At 38.7% G+C, this 20406-nt stretch overlaps 1 long non-coding RNA gene across 2 annotated transcripts in view; it reads right to left on the reverse strand.

Annotated features, from left to right (window-relative positions):
• LOC120755974 (uncharacterized) overlaps positions 1-16280 on the reverse strand; it is a 46006-nt gene extending 29726 nt beyond the window's left edge. For both annotated transcript variants that reach the window (XR_009208082.1, XR_005701964.2), the window contains exon 1: positions 16059-16280. This is a non-coding gene — a long non-coding RNA (uncharacterized LOC120755974). The remainder of the gene's footprint in view (positions 1-16058) is intronic.
• Between the last annotated feature and the right edge of the window lie 4126 nt (positions 16281-20406).

Consider the following 20406-nt stretch of genomic DNA (forward strand, 5'->3'; position numbering starts at 1 on the left):
GGCTGGTATCATGCGCACACAACCTGCCAGATTCCTGAAGCATCACACATACAAACATGTCCTAGCACCTTATTTCATTAAAGACATTTCTTAAAAGAAGATTAAATAAGTCACCCTTCCCCAAAAAATAAACCAACTGACAAAACAAATGGGCAACACCATTTGTTTTGAATTATACTTTATTTATACTTTTTACAGTCCATTTGCTAATTCATGTGCAGCCAAAATAAAGATGACAAAAAAAGGTGTTATCTGTTCAGGACTCCTGAAAACCAGAGAGCAAATACAGCCCTGAGCCCTGAAGAAGCATAAGCAGGGCAGCTATACTCTGCTGGAAGCCTGACGGAAGGGGAATTGCGATTAATCAAGCACTATGCTTACAAGGAGGATGTCCTGCAATTACAAGGTTAGCAGGAGACAAGTAAGAGCGCAGGATGATCAAAACATACAGTTTGAGATATTTGCATCCCACATCCAGCAAGCTGGGCTTGCCACAGATCAGATGTAGTTTGCAACAAGTGAAAGACAATAAGAGGCTTGCTGCAATGACAGCCTTCACCAGCAGAATAAAGCAAGCAAACCACTACATTCTTTACACACCTATAGCATCACAAAATTCTTACATCCTTGCAACTATACATAGTAAGCTTGTCTGGGCAGGGAAGATGTGTTTCTACACATGTAGATAAAGACACCCTGAACGACCTCCCCTCAGCTGCAAGGCTAATGTTTTTATGAAACTAAGAATAAAATAATTTGCATGCATCCAGATGGCAATGTCATGTAAGCAATTCTCCAGAGCAGAGACTATGCTCCACAGGGTACAAGATACACAGCTGTGCATTATGAGAGTGCTGATGTTGTTCTATGCTGTGTTGGGAAACGATTTTGTCTAGAGGCATCATATGTCCTTTGAGCAACAGAGGTTTGGAGATACATCCCTGGAACATGTCATGTTTCATACCTCTGGGCACTGTCTCTGCAGTTTGATTATTTCTTATTGGTCTTAAGAGAGGATAAATTCTCGTATTCTAGTAGCATCTCACCCATAATGAGTCATATCAGATGCTGCAGAAATATCTGCTCTAACATGCCTTTTGAATCTCCAGTTAGATGGAGTACCTGCTTGGAAAGTTGCTAGTATCTCAGAAGTGATGAGCTAAGAAACACACTCTTTTTCATGAAGTATAAAACCTAGACAGAAACTGATTCCTGGATGGTTTCTGAAGAAAATATCAAGATCCTTGCTAAAAGCAGCCAGTTATTCTAGGTGTCCATAATACATTTTTAATGTATCATGGCCACACCCAAGTTTTTGAGCACCTAAGGACAGACCACAGTCAGAGTTACTGACCATGACTCAGTCACTTTTCACTTCTTACTCGCCTGTATAAAGTTGAGAGAAATGAAAACATAGTATACAATGTGTTCTTGCTCCATATAATTATGTATAGGAATACAGCTGTTTTTTTTTAAAGGGTATTAAAAATAATGACTAAGACATCCCAATATAGAAAACCATGGAATTGTTTACATTGAAAAAGACCTTTAAGATGCTTGAGTCCAACCATTAACCCAGCACTGCCACACCCACCACTAAACCATGTCCTTAAGTACTACATCCACAGGTCTTTTAAATACCTCAAAGGTTGGTGGCACAATCACTTCCCTGGGATGCCTGTTCTAGTACTTGGTCTCTCTTTTGGTGAAGATTCTATTATCCAATCTAAATCCTCCCTCGTGCAACTTGAGGCAATTTCCTCTCATCCTGTCCCTTGATACCTGGTAGGAGACTGACCCTCACCTCGCCACAACAAAGGCCAATGGCACCCGGCCTCTATCAGCAATAGTGGGGCCAGCAGGAGCAGTGATGGTCCCCCTGTTCATGGGCCTGATGAGGCCACACCTTGAGTACAGTGTTCAGATTTGGGTCTCCCACTACAATAACACTGAGGTGCTGGAGCAGGTGCAGAGAAGAGCGATGAAGTTTGTTAAAGGTCTGAAGCACACAAGCTGTGTGGAGCAGATGAGAGGGCTGGGTGTGTTTAGACTGGGGATGAGGTGATTCAGGGGGGCACCTCATCGCTCTTTACAACTTCGTGAAAGGGATTTGTGGTAAGGTGGGAATCAGTCTCTTCTCCTAAGTATCAAGTGACAGGATGAGAGGAAATGACCACAAGTTGCACAACAGGTTTAGACTAGGTATTAGAACACATCCAAGCCACAAGTAGCCAATTTGTCCAGGAAAATGCTGTGGGAAACAGTGTGAAAAGCCTTACTGAAGTCCAGGTAGACAACATCCACAGCCATTCTCTCATTTACTAAAAATGTCACCTTGCTGTAGATCCGATTGGTCAAGCAGAACCTGCCTTTCTTAAAAACAATTTAGCTGGGTGTGTTCCCCTGGGTGTCCTGCACGTGCCACATGAGGACACTCAAGAGAATCTACTCCATGATATTCCTCGGCACCGAGGTCAAGTTGAGGTCAGGTCTGTAATTCCCTCAATTCTCCTTACAACCCTTTTTGTAGATGGGCATCACATTTACGGACTTCCAGCCAGCTGGGGTTTTCCTGGTTAGCTGGGACTGCTGGTAGATGGCAGGAAATGTCTCAGTGAGCACTTCCACCAGTTCTCTCATTACGCTTGGATAGCCCTCCCCTGCTCCCATAGACTTGTATGTGTGATTCAGCAGGACACTGCTTCCCCTAGATCATGGGGCTTCACTCTGCTCTCCATTCCTGTCTTCCAGCTCAGGGGGCTGGGTATCCAAACAAATGCTCATGCTGTTAAAGACTGAGGCAAAGAATGCATTATGCACAGGAATAACTTGAACACATTTGTGTTGTGTTGGATTATGGGAGAGTTTATCCCAGACTGGATGTGATCAACATAAAAAAAGAGTGGAAATAACCCCTTAGTGTGTTACACAGACACATTTAATTGTGTTGTTGAATCTATTTTTTACTTGTCAGCTGTTAACACATAAATGAGGATGTATGAAGGATGTTATTATTTACCTGCTAAGAATACTAACATTCCCATTGTAAGCATTTTTAAATCACAGTCTGACTTCTTTCTTTTTCCTCTTGAGTCAATGTAGAATATCTCCTACAAACTACACAGAGGAAGGGTTTGCAGGGGTATTTATTCTTAGCTGTTATTCCTGATTCTTCTTATTCATCTTCTGTCATTGGTGCTGCTCTTTTGAAGTTAAAAAAAAAAAGTACACAGCTCTGAATTAGCATACATTTAAATGGAAGGATGTAATTCAGACAGCAGCTATACAAGAATGAATCAGGAATTGTTATCTCCTTTAAACCCAAACCTTGCTGTAATACAAATCAACTTCGGCAGATTAGACCTTCATTATGCTCAGTTTTATATCAATGACCATCCTAAGATCTCATAGCTTGGGAAGCAGCAGGGGTGAAATGTGAGCATTCAACCATTGGAAACTGGTTTGACAGGTGCAGGGAAGTTTAAAAATACAACTACAGTACACACTCTATTCCTATTCTTAAAAGTATTTCACACATTAATACTCCTGCAGGATGACACTGGCAGTATTAGCAATAGGATGCTTGGAAGGCAATTCCCTACAAGGCTGGGGCCAGCTTGCATAAAGATCCCCACCCATGATCAATTTCATGCATGTGATGCACAGACCAGGATGCTGAGAGGACTGAACCATCCTAAATTCTGTCCAAAGCTCTTTGCTGTGCCATTATATATTTTGTCAATATGCATGCAATTTCTTGCAACAAAGGAATAAAATTAGTCTTTAAAAACATGACACAAGTAGGCACTACTCAGAATTAGAACAGGTTATATCGTATTTGCAGAAACAAATGGACTTTCAGTAGGAACAAAGTGCAAAACCTTCTTCCTGCGCAGGGTTTTTGCTGCCCTCTGCATTTAAAGTGGTACAACATCACCCTGTCATGACTTGCAGTTTGAGATACACGCGGAAGACATCGCCATGATATTAAAAGAAAATAATTCATTAAAAAACGAGGGGGAGGGAGGAATCCGGCGGGGAAGCGGCTGTGGCAAGCTGATCAGCTCAAGAGTGCCACCTGCTGAGAACGAGTCCAGGGCCGGGCCGGGGGCTCCTTCACACAGAACAGCTCCCTTACACTGCTCAGGGTGGGACCTTGAGCGTCCTGCTTGTCCCACACACCCCAGCAAGGCTTCCTTCCCCTGGCCGCGCTTCATTCTCCTTTAGAGATGGACACGATCACGGACGGCATCTGTCTAGAAATCATACTCAGCCCAAGTGCAAATGAACTGTGGATTTAGAAGGTAAGTATTACCCGTCTGTATCCTCCTCAGATAACAACAGTGGGTTTTTAAAGGACCCACCTTCAAACCTTTCTATATTTATTCTTAGTATGGTCTCTCTCCGTAGCTTAATCAGATTTTTGTCATCTTGTATTAATAAATGCTAGTAGTTTATGCAAGAGGAGCTCTTTTCCTTTGTTACAGCTGAGACAAGCTATTTCAGAGAGATGACACCAGTGTGCATGAAGGAAGGAAAGGAAGCAGACAAAACATAGTTTCTACTGTCAAGCTCATAAAACTGAAGAAACTACAGGTCTTCCTCTGTAAGTGAATGCTTGTATTTTCACATCAAGAAATCTCAGTCTGTGTCAACACTGCTCAGCTTTTACATCAGGTAACACAACCTTCCTATTAGACCTCAAAACAAAATTCTTACAAACAGGATCAAGTACTGGCAAAGGGCAAATATTGAGATGAAGATCTAAGATTGGATTTATTTCACCATAGTGGCATAGCCACGCAGAAACGGGGTGGGGATGGAATGTCCTCAAGCACCTGAAAGGAGTCCAAGCAACAGAAACCTTGCATCTCCAGGAGACTTGGACTATTGTTTGTAAGGCATAGCCGCTACCCCTCTATGCTTATACACAGCATTAGCATTCAGATACAAGTACTGAAACGGGGAAAATTCAGGAAACTGAAGCACGAGTTTCCATTTTCCTCCCTGCAACATCTTGTGGCAGAGTAAAATGAGGGGAAAAACCACAAACTGCACATCATCTTCCAAAGTAATGGAAGCGTCAAGAAGGAAAAGGCTACAGAGCGATCTGTTCCAGGGTTTTTAAACTGTGATTCCTACTATGGAAATGAAGCCTACATGAATAACCTGTTAGCAAGTCTAATTCAGGGAGTGTTCTGAAGAGAAAAATCAAGTGCAGCTCTGAGTTTGTAGTGCACAGCCTCCAGAGGTACAGCAAGGAAGGATATCTTGACCTACACATTTTAAAGTGAAACTGGTAAACTCAGTCAACTGCCAAGGTCTATCATGTAAAGCACCCACAGAAAGTGCCCAGTTTCCACTGCACAGAAGTCAGTATATCAGAGCTAAGGATTCTCCTTGAAGATGCCTAAGGATTCTCTTTGTAGGCATCTGAGGAAAAAAAAAAGAAGGGCAGGAAGAGAGAGAAAAAAAAATATGATAAAATACAGTGGATCAAAACACCGTTGATGTATAAGATTACAAGTTCCTACATGACGTAGCTAATAGGAGGGTGCTCTAGACTTGGCCATCTCTTCACTTTTTAATATATTACAAGGGGGGAAAAGAGGGAGTTCTCTTTTTTTTTTTTTTTTTTTTTTTTTTTTTTGCTTGCTTGCTATTATGAAAAATGAATTACAGTCTGAATAACAAATAACAGCAGTGGTGTGAACTATTTATATCAACTCACAGGCAGACTTCCATTGAGCATCACAGTATTATCCCAGCCTTCTTTCCATTTTTATTCCTTTGTGTAATCGTGACATGAACTTTCAGGGTACACAAAAGAACACGTGGTATTTGAAAGCTTGCACATGTGACATGCAGAACTATTTTCATAAGTATTTTGAATTTTATTGTCTCTAGTAGGCCATTCAAGACATCCTGTTCCACAAGCATGATCTTCCAAAGGAGAAAAAGGTCCTATTTTACCATGGGTTTCTTGATTTCTTTCACCATATACTGCAAATGTAATGGTATTTTGGAGAAAGCTGAATGTATCTGTCAGGTGGATTTGCTTCATTTTTCTAGATGTGTTTCAATCTAATTCTGCTCTAATTCTACCCTGATGAGTATTCTGTCAAAATATCATTTTCCCTTTAGTTTCAAATGAAGAGGAAATGTTCTTAAAAGCGGGATGAAAGTGCCAGTTGACTTTAATTTTGCTTGTGTAAAAGTGAATGTACAAGTACACACAGAATATATGCATTGAAGTGACCAGCTAGACAGATAACCACTAATGTCAGTGGAATAATTTCTATAATATGTTATCTTAAATAATAAACCAACATAACTATTCAGTTTCACATAGAGAAAACTAGAACAAACTACTGAATTCTATCCTGTATAAATTTTCTGGTGGGAAGATAAAGGTAGAAGCCATTTATTGGTATTTAATACATATAAGCAGGCTGGAATATGTCAAAGTTTCCTGACATGCATCCTACCTAGGAAAAAAAAAACAAAAATGCCTCAAATTCTAGCCTGCACTTCAAGTCAGTGTAATTTTTCTTCAGGCTGTAAGGCAGCTGTATACCCAAGACGGTGGAATTGTATCATCATCAGTTTAGCTAAACTTGGGGGTTTTATTCACTTTATAAGACCTTCAGACTTGCATAGTATTATTCAGCCAGAAATGAAGGAGAGGGAAAAGGGAGTCATATCCAAAACAATGAGGATAGACAGAATAATCTAAAACAGATAATCATATAAAGTAACTCCTTAATAATTCTCTTTTATCCATGACCTTGTTTTTCCTTAGACTTCTAAATGGGGCAATATCAATTTGTTTGAGTTCAAATTCATTAAAACTTCAGATCTCATTAACTGCCAAAACAATATCAGAGCAAATGTTTTAAATCTCTTGGTTTTAGAAAGATGTTTCTGCTGAGGGAAATTTATGCAAAATTTTGCAAAGAAAAGCCTCACTCATTTTTCCAGACAACTTTTTTCTGCCTCTGGATGGTGCTGGCAGAGGGAATGAAAAGCTTCTCTATACAGAATTTCAGCGCCCTGTCTTACTGAGGCATGTGAGCAGTCAAGGGATGCCAGGGCTATCCACAGAACAATGTTACAACGTAATGTAATTACAGGTAATGTTCTAATGCAGAACAGCACTGCTGGTCACAGCAGCAGCCAGGAGGACTGAGCAGGTGTGGGCACCCAGAGCACACTCACTATCAGCTTGCTCAGCCTTTCACAGCGTGTGCTGCCACCTGGTAGTGTTATTCCCACTCTACAAACAGAGCCAAGCCGCAGAAGCCAGGTAATCTGACAGAGGCACCCAACCTTTGATAAGGCTGACCTTACTAAATTAGATTCCAGATAGATTTCATCACCTCAGTTCTCACACAATGCCTGTGCAAAAGAAAGCAAACAGACCTGTAATATATGACAAGATAGTAAGAATATCCATTTTGTTTGGTAAAAAGAGCTTTCAAATGTGAAGCTTCCCTGTAGATCTTGAATAGAAACCTGTTTTTCTATTAAAATGCTGTTTGCCTCATCCTTGGGATTTTATCTGAAACATTGATTCTTGTTATAAAATTCTATATGAACCTTAATAAGTTTTCTCTAAGACCTCAGGCACTAGCCTTACTGCTTTTTTTGTTACATCACAATCAATGTTGCAAGACTGTGTCACAGGAAAATTTCCTGAATAATATTAGACTAGAAATTAACTTTTGAAATCATATTGGATAAATGAAATTAGTATTTAATTGGAAAAAAACAGAATGCTCTCAGAAGAGCACATTAAGGATGGGAGGCTACAAACTGTGTGTAGGAAACTGGCATGCATAAAAACATGGAGAATGAGTGGGCCAGGATGAGAGCACCATGATCTGTAGCCAGAATGACTTGGTGCTTTTAGTTCTGCATTTACACCAAAGGGATAAAGAGTAATCAAGCTCATGTCTTTCTAGATCACGATCTTCAAAAGAACCTGACCAGGAATATGTATCCACTAGGAATTTCACACGTATTCAACACACAGCATTCCCCACAGCACCTCCCAGTCAAGCACTTCTGCTCTAATCTGATTCCCCATCAAGACTGCTTCCACAAATTCCACCTAGAGAGTGTTCTTTTGACAGACCTGCAATTTGCGCAAACTTGTGACTTGCTCAACAGGAGTCACTGATCAACTGCTTTGGAATTGTGTAAAGGAGACATTGACCCTACTACTATGTATCGTGGCACCAAAGCAGAAAATTACGAACTCCTGCAAAGACTAGAAAGGAACTGGAAACAGTTTGAAATTACAGCTACAGACTGTGACACCTGTGCAGGCAGGAATACAAGGGCCAAAGGTCACCATTACAAAATTGATTGACCTTCATATAACCACATGTGACAAAGTTCAATATATCAGGGACATCTGATACAGTACAAGGACTCATCTATTGAGGAGTCTGCATTTGGGATTTCTCCTTTTTTTTTTTTTTATTTTTTCTTTTTTGAGTTTTCCCATACTTGGTCTCATCACAGACCATCAGTCTTCCAAACTTCTTTGGAAAGATTTTTTTCTAAATTTGGAGTCAAACTATCATAAAGGTTTAGGCTTTTCCCCCATGTATGGATATTAGGCATATTTTAATTTTTTGCCATACCTTTTTTAAAGATTGTCATTTTGTTCCTGTTGGGTTGATAAAATAAACAACATTGTCTTACTGCTCTTCAGACTGGATTTTTCTGTGTGCCTACAAAATGGCTACTGAAGTACAACACTGATTACCTAAAATGCACCAAAATTTACCTGATTTGCTTTCAGTTCTCCTGACCTCATTTTGCAGGGTGCCAACAGAAATTCTTGATGGTAATAGGAGTAGGCAAGAGATTGAAAGAATTCTCTGTGGACCGACTCAGGGCAGCATGAAACCAGATACACAGGACTCCCAGAGAATTGATTAAGGGTATTGACCCTGAACCATGGGGTATCAGGGCCAGATGAAACAGAGAAAAACGGCTTTATTACTGCACTCAGGCTCTAGTCACAGCAGAAGCAGCATGAAGCTCACTCTCTCTACATGGCAACTCTGACACTGTACTGTGAACTTTGTAATAGTCACTTGTAAGCTCCAAAAGCAGGGGAATAGAAATACCCAGGTTCCTCTGCAACTATTTCAAGTATCAACAGCTGCATGGCACTAGGAACTTCCTGGGAAGTTACAACTCATGATGACTTTAGTGTATAACAAAAATAAGGTGATTCCTTAGAGAGGTATCTTTCTAAGTCAGGTACAGTTTCATTCCAGGTTTTAATGTCAACTGAGCCAGCATAATTTATTTACTTTCAGTAGTTTCATGGTACATCTCTACAACTTCCCAATTTGTCAACCAAAAAATTAACCAATGAGTTCTTGAATGTTATTAGTCTATAAGTATCATTCTGAATGATTACTTGTTTGGCTCGGAAACAAGAATATTCCAAACAGATGTTTAGCAAGGTGTAAGTAAGGGAATTATCTAGTTTTGTTTGACTAATTTAAAGCAGGGAACTTCTATTTTATTACTATGCAGACTGTTGCACATGCACCATTTCCTTCCTGTATTAGCTACTAACGCCTTTTTTTGACATCTTCCCCTATTTGATTTTGTGATTAAGAGACATCAGTTTCCCTTTGAGGTTTAGAAAATGTACCTTCCTCTTATAGAATATGGGAGACTTCAGACTGAGAACACACGTGATTAATAATTCCACACGTGTGTCTCAAACACATGCCACAGTTGTCACTGCTGATTATATATATTACATACAGGTTGTGCAATAGGATACATATCTGTGTGTGCATAAGTCTAGAAATAAAAAAAAAGGGTGGTAACAGAAAATCTTGGAGTTCCATCAATTCATTAGGGATAGTTTATTTATTTAGCTAAGTGTACTCACTGTGGTCCTCTCTGCCATAATGTTATTCCTTTTTAAGCTACTACTAGTGGTTTAAAGCATCTCAAAACTATAGCAAGAGTAAAGCTACTTTGCTTCAATGGAAAATTTGTAGACACTTTGCTACAAGATAGAATTTTTCTTTTCTTTTTTTTTTTTAAATTTCTCCTTCTTTTTACCTTCTTTATTTCAGGTACTTATAAAAATCAAAAGCAATTTTTATTCAAAAAATATCACCACACAAGGCTTTTGTAGAATGCATCAAATACCTTTGAGGCACGTGGCACCAACATTCATTTAGGAACATGACACACAACAGTCACGAAAAATGAATTAAAAACTCAAAGTTCATAAAAGTAACAGCACTTACAATGATATCACTGAGAATTTCTGAAGTTCTTTTATAGTCGCAGGCCATCAAACCAAGCCTTAAAAGACACTGATAGCATATCATTGAAATTAATGAAAGGACTCTTGAGAATTTGGCTGATTCAGACATAGCCATTGTACAAAAAACAGCAGCAGAGCTTTTTAGCTCTCACTCGCCATATTCTTACAAGGAAGAAACAAGACATGCTGTAAAGCTGAAGTCATGAAGTTCCAGTAGAAGCCATAAAGGATGCATGTACAAGGCTTTCTGTCCCACAGCTCCAATGTGAAGGAGGTTCTTTAGAGAACATGGGGAAATTATCATGTTGGTCTCCTATCAGTAAAGCCATGTCAATGTTTTATTAAACAGCAGCTTTTGACTTAACTGAAAAAACAAACACATGCAACTTGTAACTCTCAATGTTACTAAAACAAAGAAAACAAACAAAGGCTTTTTGTCTTCACTACAACTCTTGCTTTTATCGAGGCAAATCTTAGTAGAAGCATTCAGTTAACAAAAAACTTTTAATTTCAAGGCCTAATGCACATGATGAAGTCTCAGGCAATAAAATGTATCACAGCTGGAATGTGTGAGTCTTCTCTTTCAACACATAAAAAGATGTTTGCTGCTCAGCTATCAGACACACGAACCCTCATGGGTCAGAAGAAACAGTTATTGCAACAGTAGGCATTTGTTCTATTAAAGAATTTCTGAAATGTTGGAAAGACTTTTCTCAAAGTTAATAATGTGATGAAAGACCACATGTTGGGTGAGTGGAATCAGTTTTGGTACAGGAGTTTAAAAAAATTTCAACTTAGGAATTTCAGGCTTAGGAAAAAGATAATAAATCCTCAAAACATTCTCTACTCACTACTAAAAGCAGAAATGGAGTCTTTGATGTAGAAATAAGTATTTACAATTAAAATAATTATCTTACTTTCCCTAATTCAATCTTTTTGACTTTGTTCTGAAAGAAAAATAACAACACAGTGTATCTGAACTACTAGTGAAAGGCATGATTATCCACTTTTAAGTTTGCTTTAGTTGCTGTTTAATGTTCATTAATTATTTTCATGTTTAAAAGACTTTTTCTCCCTTATAATTCTAGAACTTTATTCCCAGATAAACTGTAGCTCCCAAGAAGGAAACCCGGCACACCAATTTTATCTTAGCGTTGATGTTTCCATTGTTACAGCTCCATGGGAGAAAATCTCAGCCAGCATACATGGCTACAGTTCAACTGCTCCTATGGGAGCTGGACAACCTGCACTGAGGGTCTGATATTTGATCATCAGAATTGGCAAAACTCTGTTCTGTTGTGAGATACAGAGTCCACTTCAAAAGAGAGTATTGACTACTTCTAGCTGCCTTCCCCTAAGCTGTTAATCGATGACTAATTAGTCATTTAGATTTACCCCAAAATAAATCCTGCTTGAAGAGTATTTTCCCTAACCTTGTAGCAGCCTCAGCCTCCAACAAAGATTCTCACTGAAAGTGAGAGAGTTCCCAGAAATACCTCAGAAAAAAAACCCCACATGGACAAAGGTCTGCTCCATTCCCTTATATTCCCCAATGTGTTTCACCTGCAAAATTCAAGCTACAGGGTTATCACCCGAGCTCATCAAGGGCACACGTTCTCACCATTCTAACATGAACGTGCTCTTTGTAATTTGAGCACTAAAAAAAAAAAAAAAAAGGCAGCTAAATTCAACTGGTTACTAATCTGAACTTAATCAGCACACAGAAAAACTTCAAGTGCAGCACTTTGACACCACTCAGCCAGGGTTGCCACCTCCATCCAGTGCAGTGCATCCCTGAGTTCCCAGGCAGGACCTCTATTTTGAAGTGTCCTTGCATGAAATTCAGAGATATGCTTTACATACCAGTGTCATACACTTATCAGCTTTGCCCTGACAAACCCTGAGGACTTACACATGTTCTAATCAATTTCTCCAAACAATTGCAGCAGGCAATGATATACTGACTGGGGTTTTTTATGCCTGTGCATTCACTTTATTTGCTTCCACATGTCCAGTGATAATATCCAGGCTCTAACAGTGCAGATACTATTGCTTCAATTCTTAAATAAATACGAGCAAATAACCACCCATACAACAGTGTTGATCCATTGCTGAACTGAAAATTATGGAACAAAGATAGCTTTTGCAACTTGCATAATTCATACTTTATTATTTTGCTAGCATTTTCCACCATCTCATTCAATTAGGGATTTCCTCTAACATGTATTTCACTAAAACCATCTTAATTTACCCACTGCCTTGTAACATACAATCAAAGCACATGCATACACAACGTGTGATAACTAATAAAAATACAGGCACATGTGTGCCCTTGCCCTCTCCCTACCCTTCCATTATGGAACATGCAAATTTTTTGATCGTTGTGGGGATTGTGGGGTACGTTTGCCATTACAAATTCATTTATATAAACTGGCTTAGTTTTGCTTAGTAGTAAAAAACCCTTCTATAATTCAGGCTGGACTATGGTTTTCCTGTACTAACAGCTTTCAGTATTGTCTCCATGCTCTAATTCAGAGGAGTGCTGCCTATCTGGTAGTCACAGCCATAACTCACATTTTTCTGAGACACTTCTGTTAACTTCCTTCATAAGTTTAGGATGTGGAAATAAAGAAAATAATTATCCAATGTTCGGTACTCTTCATGTACATCTATGTGTAATGTGGAACCTTGGCAAGTACCACACCCATTTTACAGTGTACATGTTAATTTCCATCTTTGAAAACATTCTTCTATGTATATTTTAATCCTAATAGTGATATTGTCAGATAGGTTTTGAAAAAACTCAGTTGTTCCGTGGGCTCTAGCCTGATTTTTCTGAACTCAGTTCTTTCATACAAAGACTTCTGAGAGTGCCTGAATACATGCCTGCATGCAGAGAGTGACTGCAATGAAACGCAGTGAGCCTGTAAGATGAATATAATCACAGCTGGAAGGAGTTCCCCCAAAAACACAGTACCTATACTTGTGTTTTGAGATCAGAAACTGATCCTGATATGGAGAGAAAAGTATGACTGAGATTGCAAAAGCAGAGGGAGAAAAGCAAACCTATTTTTAAAAGTGTCAGAAGTACCTGAGAATTACAGATCACCCAGCTGAATGAGATATTGGGGAAGATCCTGAAAGACTTGCAGCATTCTGAGGACAGTGAGGAGTAAATAAAATAATCTCCTCTGTGATGTAAACAAAACATCTCACTGGAGCAAGTGAATTTCCTTCTAGCTTGCTTAGAGAAGAAGGTTACGGAATAGATGGGTCATGCCTCAGCTTTAGTGATGAATTTGACGCTGACATCACAATAAACTGGAAACATTTGGGGATAGCCAGTGGAATAATCTCAAAAATTAGCAATTTAGGATTTATCAGACTTGGAGACTTTGAGATCTTTCAGAATTCTGCCCTGTGATTACTTTATTTTTAACTATTTAAGCCATAATAGCTATAATTATTTCAGTAATTAAATAACACAGAAAATTCACACATTATATTGTACTGTGATAATTTAAAAGCATATTGAAGGAAAATACTAAGATTTAGAAATTACCCTGGTAAGCCAGAAAAATGGTTTAAAGACAGTAAGATAAATTCAATTAGGACCAGAGCAAAGCACTGCCCATAGTAGAGAGAAATAAAGAGCATAAATACAAAGAAGGGAAACAAACCATCAGATTATACCAGGGAAAATTCTGGTTAAATAAGACCTGAATAAGAGTCAGCTTATTCTGAACTGTATTAACAGGAATATTGTAAATCTGAAATGGAGAAAACTGCTCTGTTTTTCATCATCCTGGTGAGAGCCCAGCTAGAATCCTGACTGTAGTTTGGCCTGTCTGCTTAAGGCAGACCAAAGCGAATTACAAAATCCTGAAGAGAACATTAAGAGACAAAGATTTAAAAAGCTGAACCAAAAGGAAAGGCTGCTCAAATTCAGCAGGGTTACTCTAGAGAAGAGGGATCTTATGGGTATCATGACAACAGTTCTATAATATGAAAGCTGGTAAAAGTGCTATAGCAATAAATTGTTCTCCAGTCTCATGGGGAGGAGGTAAAAGAGAAACAAACTTTGGCTGCTGAAGAGATTTCAGATGGAGTTTGGAAGAGAAATTTCTAACTCACAGTGTTTCTGTCTATCATTAGTGTCCAGGGAAGCTGTGTCACTGCTTAGACAGTAAGAGACAAAGCATTTTTCATTAACATTATCTCACTGAAAGGAGACAAGTTGCATAAATAGGTCCCATTCTAGTGCTATACTTCTAAGATCTGTAAGCATTCTTTTGCTAAAAGACACAAAAAAAAATACTGAAAAATATTGTACAGTGCTGGTATTTGCACTTTCACAGTCAATATGTCAAGCTGGTTTTTCTCCATCTTAAAATAACTAAAAGCCCAGATGGTCCCTGAAGTGTTTAAATTGCATTGATCACCTCTTCTGCATAGTACATACTTTTGCACATTCAAGCTGTGAGCACTGTACACATTCATGCAGCTTTACAGCAAGAATGATAGGTAATAGTAACTTTTCCCAGGCTTGCCACCCCTGCATAGAAAATTTTACCATTAGTAGTTTGTTTGTTTTTAAGCTTATTTTTAAGTCATTGAAAGATTTTGAGTAACAGCTAAGTTATTTTCTGCTATTCAAAATAAATATTTTAAACCTGCCTGGTGTTTTGTAGACAAATTGCGTAAAAGAGATATGAGGTATTCACAGTAGAACTGTTCCTTTTTAAATCTCAGTTCACAATGTCCATTGCTATCATGTCTGAAGCCTATGAAATACGTGCTGGTGCTGTTTTTTCCCTTATTTAATTACTTGCAATTTGAGGACAACAAAACTGTTTTTAATGCTGATTTCTCAGGGAAATGTCAATACTGTATAATTTCTCTCTAATGATATTTAGGGGGAACAGTGCAATTTCTTTAATTAGTAAATGTGACTAATAATGCTGTGTTCTTCAAGCCATTATGTCTGTAATTCAGCCTTGGCAGTTCTGTGGTGTATTACAAGCGTATTCCTAAAATTTAGTGTTCCTTAACAATCCTGCTGTCTCTGCAAGTATCTGCTTAAGCTGTGCAAAGAAGCAGGCAGCCATATATACCTGCCTTCTCCTGACTGCTCACTTCCATCACGCTCCATCGCCCATCCACTTACTACCGCGATCAACATCATGACCTAAGTTTTTCTCAGTTAGGAACCTCTTGCTCAGGTTGTGGGAAGAAAAAACTCAGGAGAACACAACAAAACTTAAGAAACTCCCCCGACACACACAGACTCATTCACTCCTCCCCCACAAACAACAAATCTATTCCTGGTGTCTTCATCTAGTGTTGGTGGCACAGCCAGAAGGCTGCAAGGTACAGGAAGACAATAAGTTTGTTACACAAATTCAGTTTTTCTGAATACAGAAGTAAAGAAAGGAAGGGAGGTACAGAGACAAGACAGGAGCCTGCAAACTATTTGAGCAGCAACCTGATGTAAGAAACTGACATTCAAGTTCTTGTTTTAAGCTGACTCTCAGTGGTGTCCATGGATTTAAATATTTTTAATAGTCATCACAGCTGTGAAACTCTGGGTAAACTTCTTTCACACTTTTAATAAAAATTTTAAAATACCTAATTTGATTCTAAATTTAATTTGAGATATCAAAATAAAAATCACAGGTTTAGTCCATCACAGTATTCATTAAAAAAAAAAAAAAACCAAAATAAGTTTCCTGATAGCACTTACCTGGAGACCCTGAGAGCTCACACAGTCAGAAGGACAACTCTTTGCAGCGATAACGTAGAAGAGAAGCAGCACCAGCACCAAATCATGAGGAAGGTACAGCCCAGCTCCTAGATGAACAATTGTCTAGGCACTTGCTAGGAGGGATTGATTTTCTTTTCACTTCATTTCAGTCTGTGAGGCTTTTTTACCTTGCACTGAAGTTCCCCATACATTCCCATGAAAGGGAAAAGAGAATGAGGAGATGTCCTAAGTTTACATGAACCAATGGAGATCCCAATGGACTGGTGGGGCAAAAGAGCACTCATCCTCATCACCCCCACCTGAGGGCCAGGGGCAGCTGCTGTCCTCCAGCTGCTCCACATCTACCTGAGGCTGTCAGCCAAAAGGGCTGAAGTATTTCTTAGTATTCCTCTCCTTTGAAGGCAAACGCATTTCTGTTCCTGCCAAAACAAAATTCTCTACACATCACTGGATCAGGAGCAGCATCTTGTGTTTTGGTAACACAACCACATGTCTTCTCAAAAAGATGGTGGTGGGACAGATAGAACCTAAACACTCTCTTAATTAGGCTGGGTTACAGCATTGCATCTGTGGACTATGTTTAAAACACATAAAAAGTACTCAGCAATTGAGCATTCTTGTTGATAACCATATTCCAGAGCCTTCATTTTCTTAGAAGCTCTAATCAAGAACTGTTGAGAAGGATTTTATCAAATCAAATAACACAGAAAGATTGTTCAAAAGTGACTGATTTTGGATGCTTCAATTTTTTTCCCAAGTTTAATTGGAAGGAAATGTTCTGCAGAGCAGTAACAAATATAAAACTTTACAAAATGCCTCTAACACAACAAGACAAAGCATAATTATTCACCATGTTTCAAAAGTTGGGCTATAGTATGTTCCAAATCAAGTTTGTGCTTGAAACTGAGATACAAATACATGAACTGCAGAGTGCTTCCAAAATGATCAATCCTGTCTGCTCTATTTCTTGGAAGAGCATACAATCATCCTGGTCCATAAATGGTTACTGTTCCTACAAAACAAGTCAATTTTTGTCTTGCTCTCTGGCTTTAGTTTTAAAGGCATAACTCCACATGCAAGCCAAAGAACCAAATGCTATTAAAATATTTATTTTTACAGAAGGTGCTGTCTGCTTGTCTCCTAAGTAGAAGGGTGATGAGAAAGTGAATTCACTGACATTTCAGAACTCAGTAACAGGTACACACTAGTTAAGGAGGATTTTATACCTGTTCCAATTTTACTGTGACCTGAAACATTTTAAATTGGCTGTGTCTGCCAAACCCTGATAAAGGTTTAATGGTGAATGTCCAGACAAAACCAGAATGCAACCTACTTGACCCCATGTCTGTCAAAACTGTCCTCATTATACAAATATGATGAATTATGAACCCTTGTCAAATCCTGGCAGAATATTGCAGCATGAGGATCCCTATCTTATATGAAGAAAGGTTCTACTCTTGTATGAATACATACAGATATATATAACAAATAGGAAAGAAATCGATCTGTCTTTCCTCCTTTGACTTTGGCCCATCAGGAGTTCCTTGACTCCAGCACTATGAGTTACAGATGATCATCCAGTGGAGCCCCAAACTTATGAGCTGAGCTAATATAGACTCGCTTCGGAGTTTGCAGCTTGCCTCAACACTGTGCTCACTGACTTCAGATCTCTGAGCACAAGAGGAACACTTCCTTGCCTGCTTGCAGCAGGAATATGCAAAGCAAAAGATTTCACTCACATCTGTGTGAATAACAGTGTTTAGACTACATTCTCATTCTCAGATTCTGCACCTAGGTTCAAAAGGAAAGAAATTAGTTATTCTGAACCTCTGAGAGAGTCAGTTTTTCAAAGCTCTTCCCTTTAGAACAGTTTTAATGAGGTTTTAATTGCACTTTTCTTCCTTAGGCGGCACACACCTTTTCACAAACTGTTTGTGTAGCATTAAATATACCCTCCCAGCAAGCAAACATTTGGTACCTAGAATTTTGCATTAAAATATTTAGTGTTCAACTTGAAGTTCTTCTATCATTACCTTATTGCTATGGTGGTCTCTCACTGGAATTCAGCCCATCATGTAGCAAGCAATCTTTCCAATTCTGTCTCCAGCTCACACCCAGCTGCCTTGTTCTACAGGTTGTGGACATACTGTGTTCATGGTAAGGCACCATTACAGTTTTCCCAGGATACCAAGACACCCTACACAACAGACTGGAAGCTTCAAAACAGTATTTAAGATGTGCATTGGCTGTGTGCTGGTGTTCTGAATGGGGCTGAATTTTTATGTGGTAGGCCAAGAGGACTAGGCAATGTGAAGGGGAGAAAATCACCTAAAACTCCATGTGGGGAAAGAATTGAAGCTGAGGATTATATTCTTTAGAATCAAAACACACAAGGTATAGACTAGACCATGGAAAAGGCTTGTATTTACTCACTTCTACCTTAGAGGACCTGTTGTGATGATCACCAAACCTTAGAGGCCCATTTTTACATCTAAAACTCTACTTTCTACGTCTTGAAGCGTGTCTGGATTATCCTCTGGAGTTTACATATTCCATCCTTTTGGATGGAGATAATCAACTAAGTTCAGCCCTAGTTGTTTCCTAGCGTTAGATGAGGGATGCCTCTGCAGTAATCTTGTGTGGACTCCTGGCAGAAAGCATTTTGAAATTCAGGTACGCAATCCATCATCAGCACTGCTGAGTGTTCAATTGTGAGCCATCATTGAGAGATGAGAAGAAAAAAGAAGCAGGAGAAATAACCATAAAATACTTTCAGGAACCACAAGAAAAGCTGTGTGGGCAGTTTAGGCTTTGGTGAAGTTAACCAGAGGTCTACAAACTTTTCTAATGAGCACGTGAGTAACACGTTTTAAAAATAAATGTATGTGTTTGAAACTTAGCTAACATTCATGAACTTGATTCTAAATTGGTTTGGCATTTTGATTAAAACTTTTTCTCATGCACATTTGTGGCACTATTTTACTCAGACTGGATTATTTCTGGAAGTCAAATCTAGCCAGTTTTTATTCAAACACTTGAGAATTTTTCCCTATCAAAACCATCAATATTTGGAGACCTTGTACTGCATGTCACAGAAAGCATGTTTGCTGGTAAGCAACCATATGTAACAGATGCATTTTACAAGATTATTTTCCTTGTCATTTTTTTAGCAAAAATTTTAGAGATCCATTTATCTCCTGGAAAACTTTTTTTTTTTTTCTTTTCCTTAATGATTTATATTTTACAAGCTTCCTAATACTTCACACGTGTTTGACTGGCCAACAGCTTGCAACCAGATACCTGGACTTGCCCTTGGGAGTCATTTATTCAAGGACAACCCAGTTCAGGCTGCTCACTTACAGATGTTAATGTAAGATGAGCTGTGTTACATTAATGGGTAAACAGCTACCTAATTAGCAGTCAGAAAACCTCAGCGGATAAGTCAAAAGTACAGAGTAAAATTCCAGCCATAAAATCTACAGAAACAAGAGGAATTTGCAGTAACATGGTGCTGAATGCCCAGCACTGTGGATAAATGAGTTTGCCCTCTGCAATCCAATGCCAATGCCTATCACTGTGCTCACACTCTTTGCCTTCAACATCACCACATTTTCTCTGATGGTATAAAATTTTCATACTATTTTTCCACTGACTTGGTTTTTTTTCTCTGCAGGTCTAACTCTTCTGCCAATTAAGTCAATGGGATTTCTACAGTTGACCTACATTGAGGAAATACTGGCTCTAGGCCTATAGAGTTACAATTTCCACACAAGTAACACTAGAGAGGTGTTTTTTTCACTTCACACATGATAAAGAGCTTTTAAGGAATATGAGTGAATGGATAAAGTAACTAAACACAAGTCAGATATCAAAAACCTCCAACGATTAATTAACATCCAAGCTTGTATTGTGAGCAATCAGTTTCATAAACAATAATGACTCTTACCCAGAAAATGAATGGCATCTGAACACATACTAAATGATTTTAAATCTATTACAGTAATGAAAGATGATTACTTAAAAGCAACTTTAAGTGGTTGCATTTAAAACACTATTAAAATCAAAGTCCTTTGTCCAGCAAGAGTTTCTAAAACCTTTACCCTAGCTCATTAGGCATGCAAAACCCTCAAAGATTCCTCTAGCATTAAACTCTATTTTGCTTGGCGCTGGTGGGACTGCTACATGATAAAAGGCTTGTGAGGATATGGATTTCGAGTACTACAAATTACTTTTTAACTGCATATCAGTGCCATTTTATTGATAATGAGGGATTTGCTGACTATTTACAACTGACATTTCGAGAGGCTGTTCTGTAATCCAAAATGAT

Source organism: Hirundo rustica, chromosome 8, assembly GCF_015227805.2.
Source record: "Hirundo rustica isolate bHirRus1 chromosome 8, bHirRus1.pri.v3, whole genome shotgun sequence".
NCBI classification, from domain to species: Eukaryota; Metazoa; Chordata; class Aves; order Passeriformes; family Hirundinidae; genus Hirundo; species Hirundo rustica.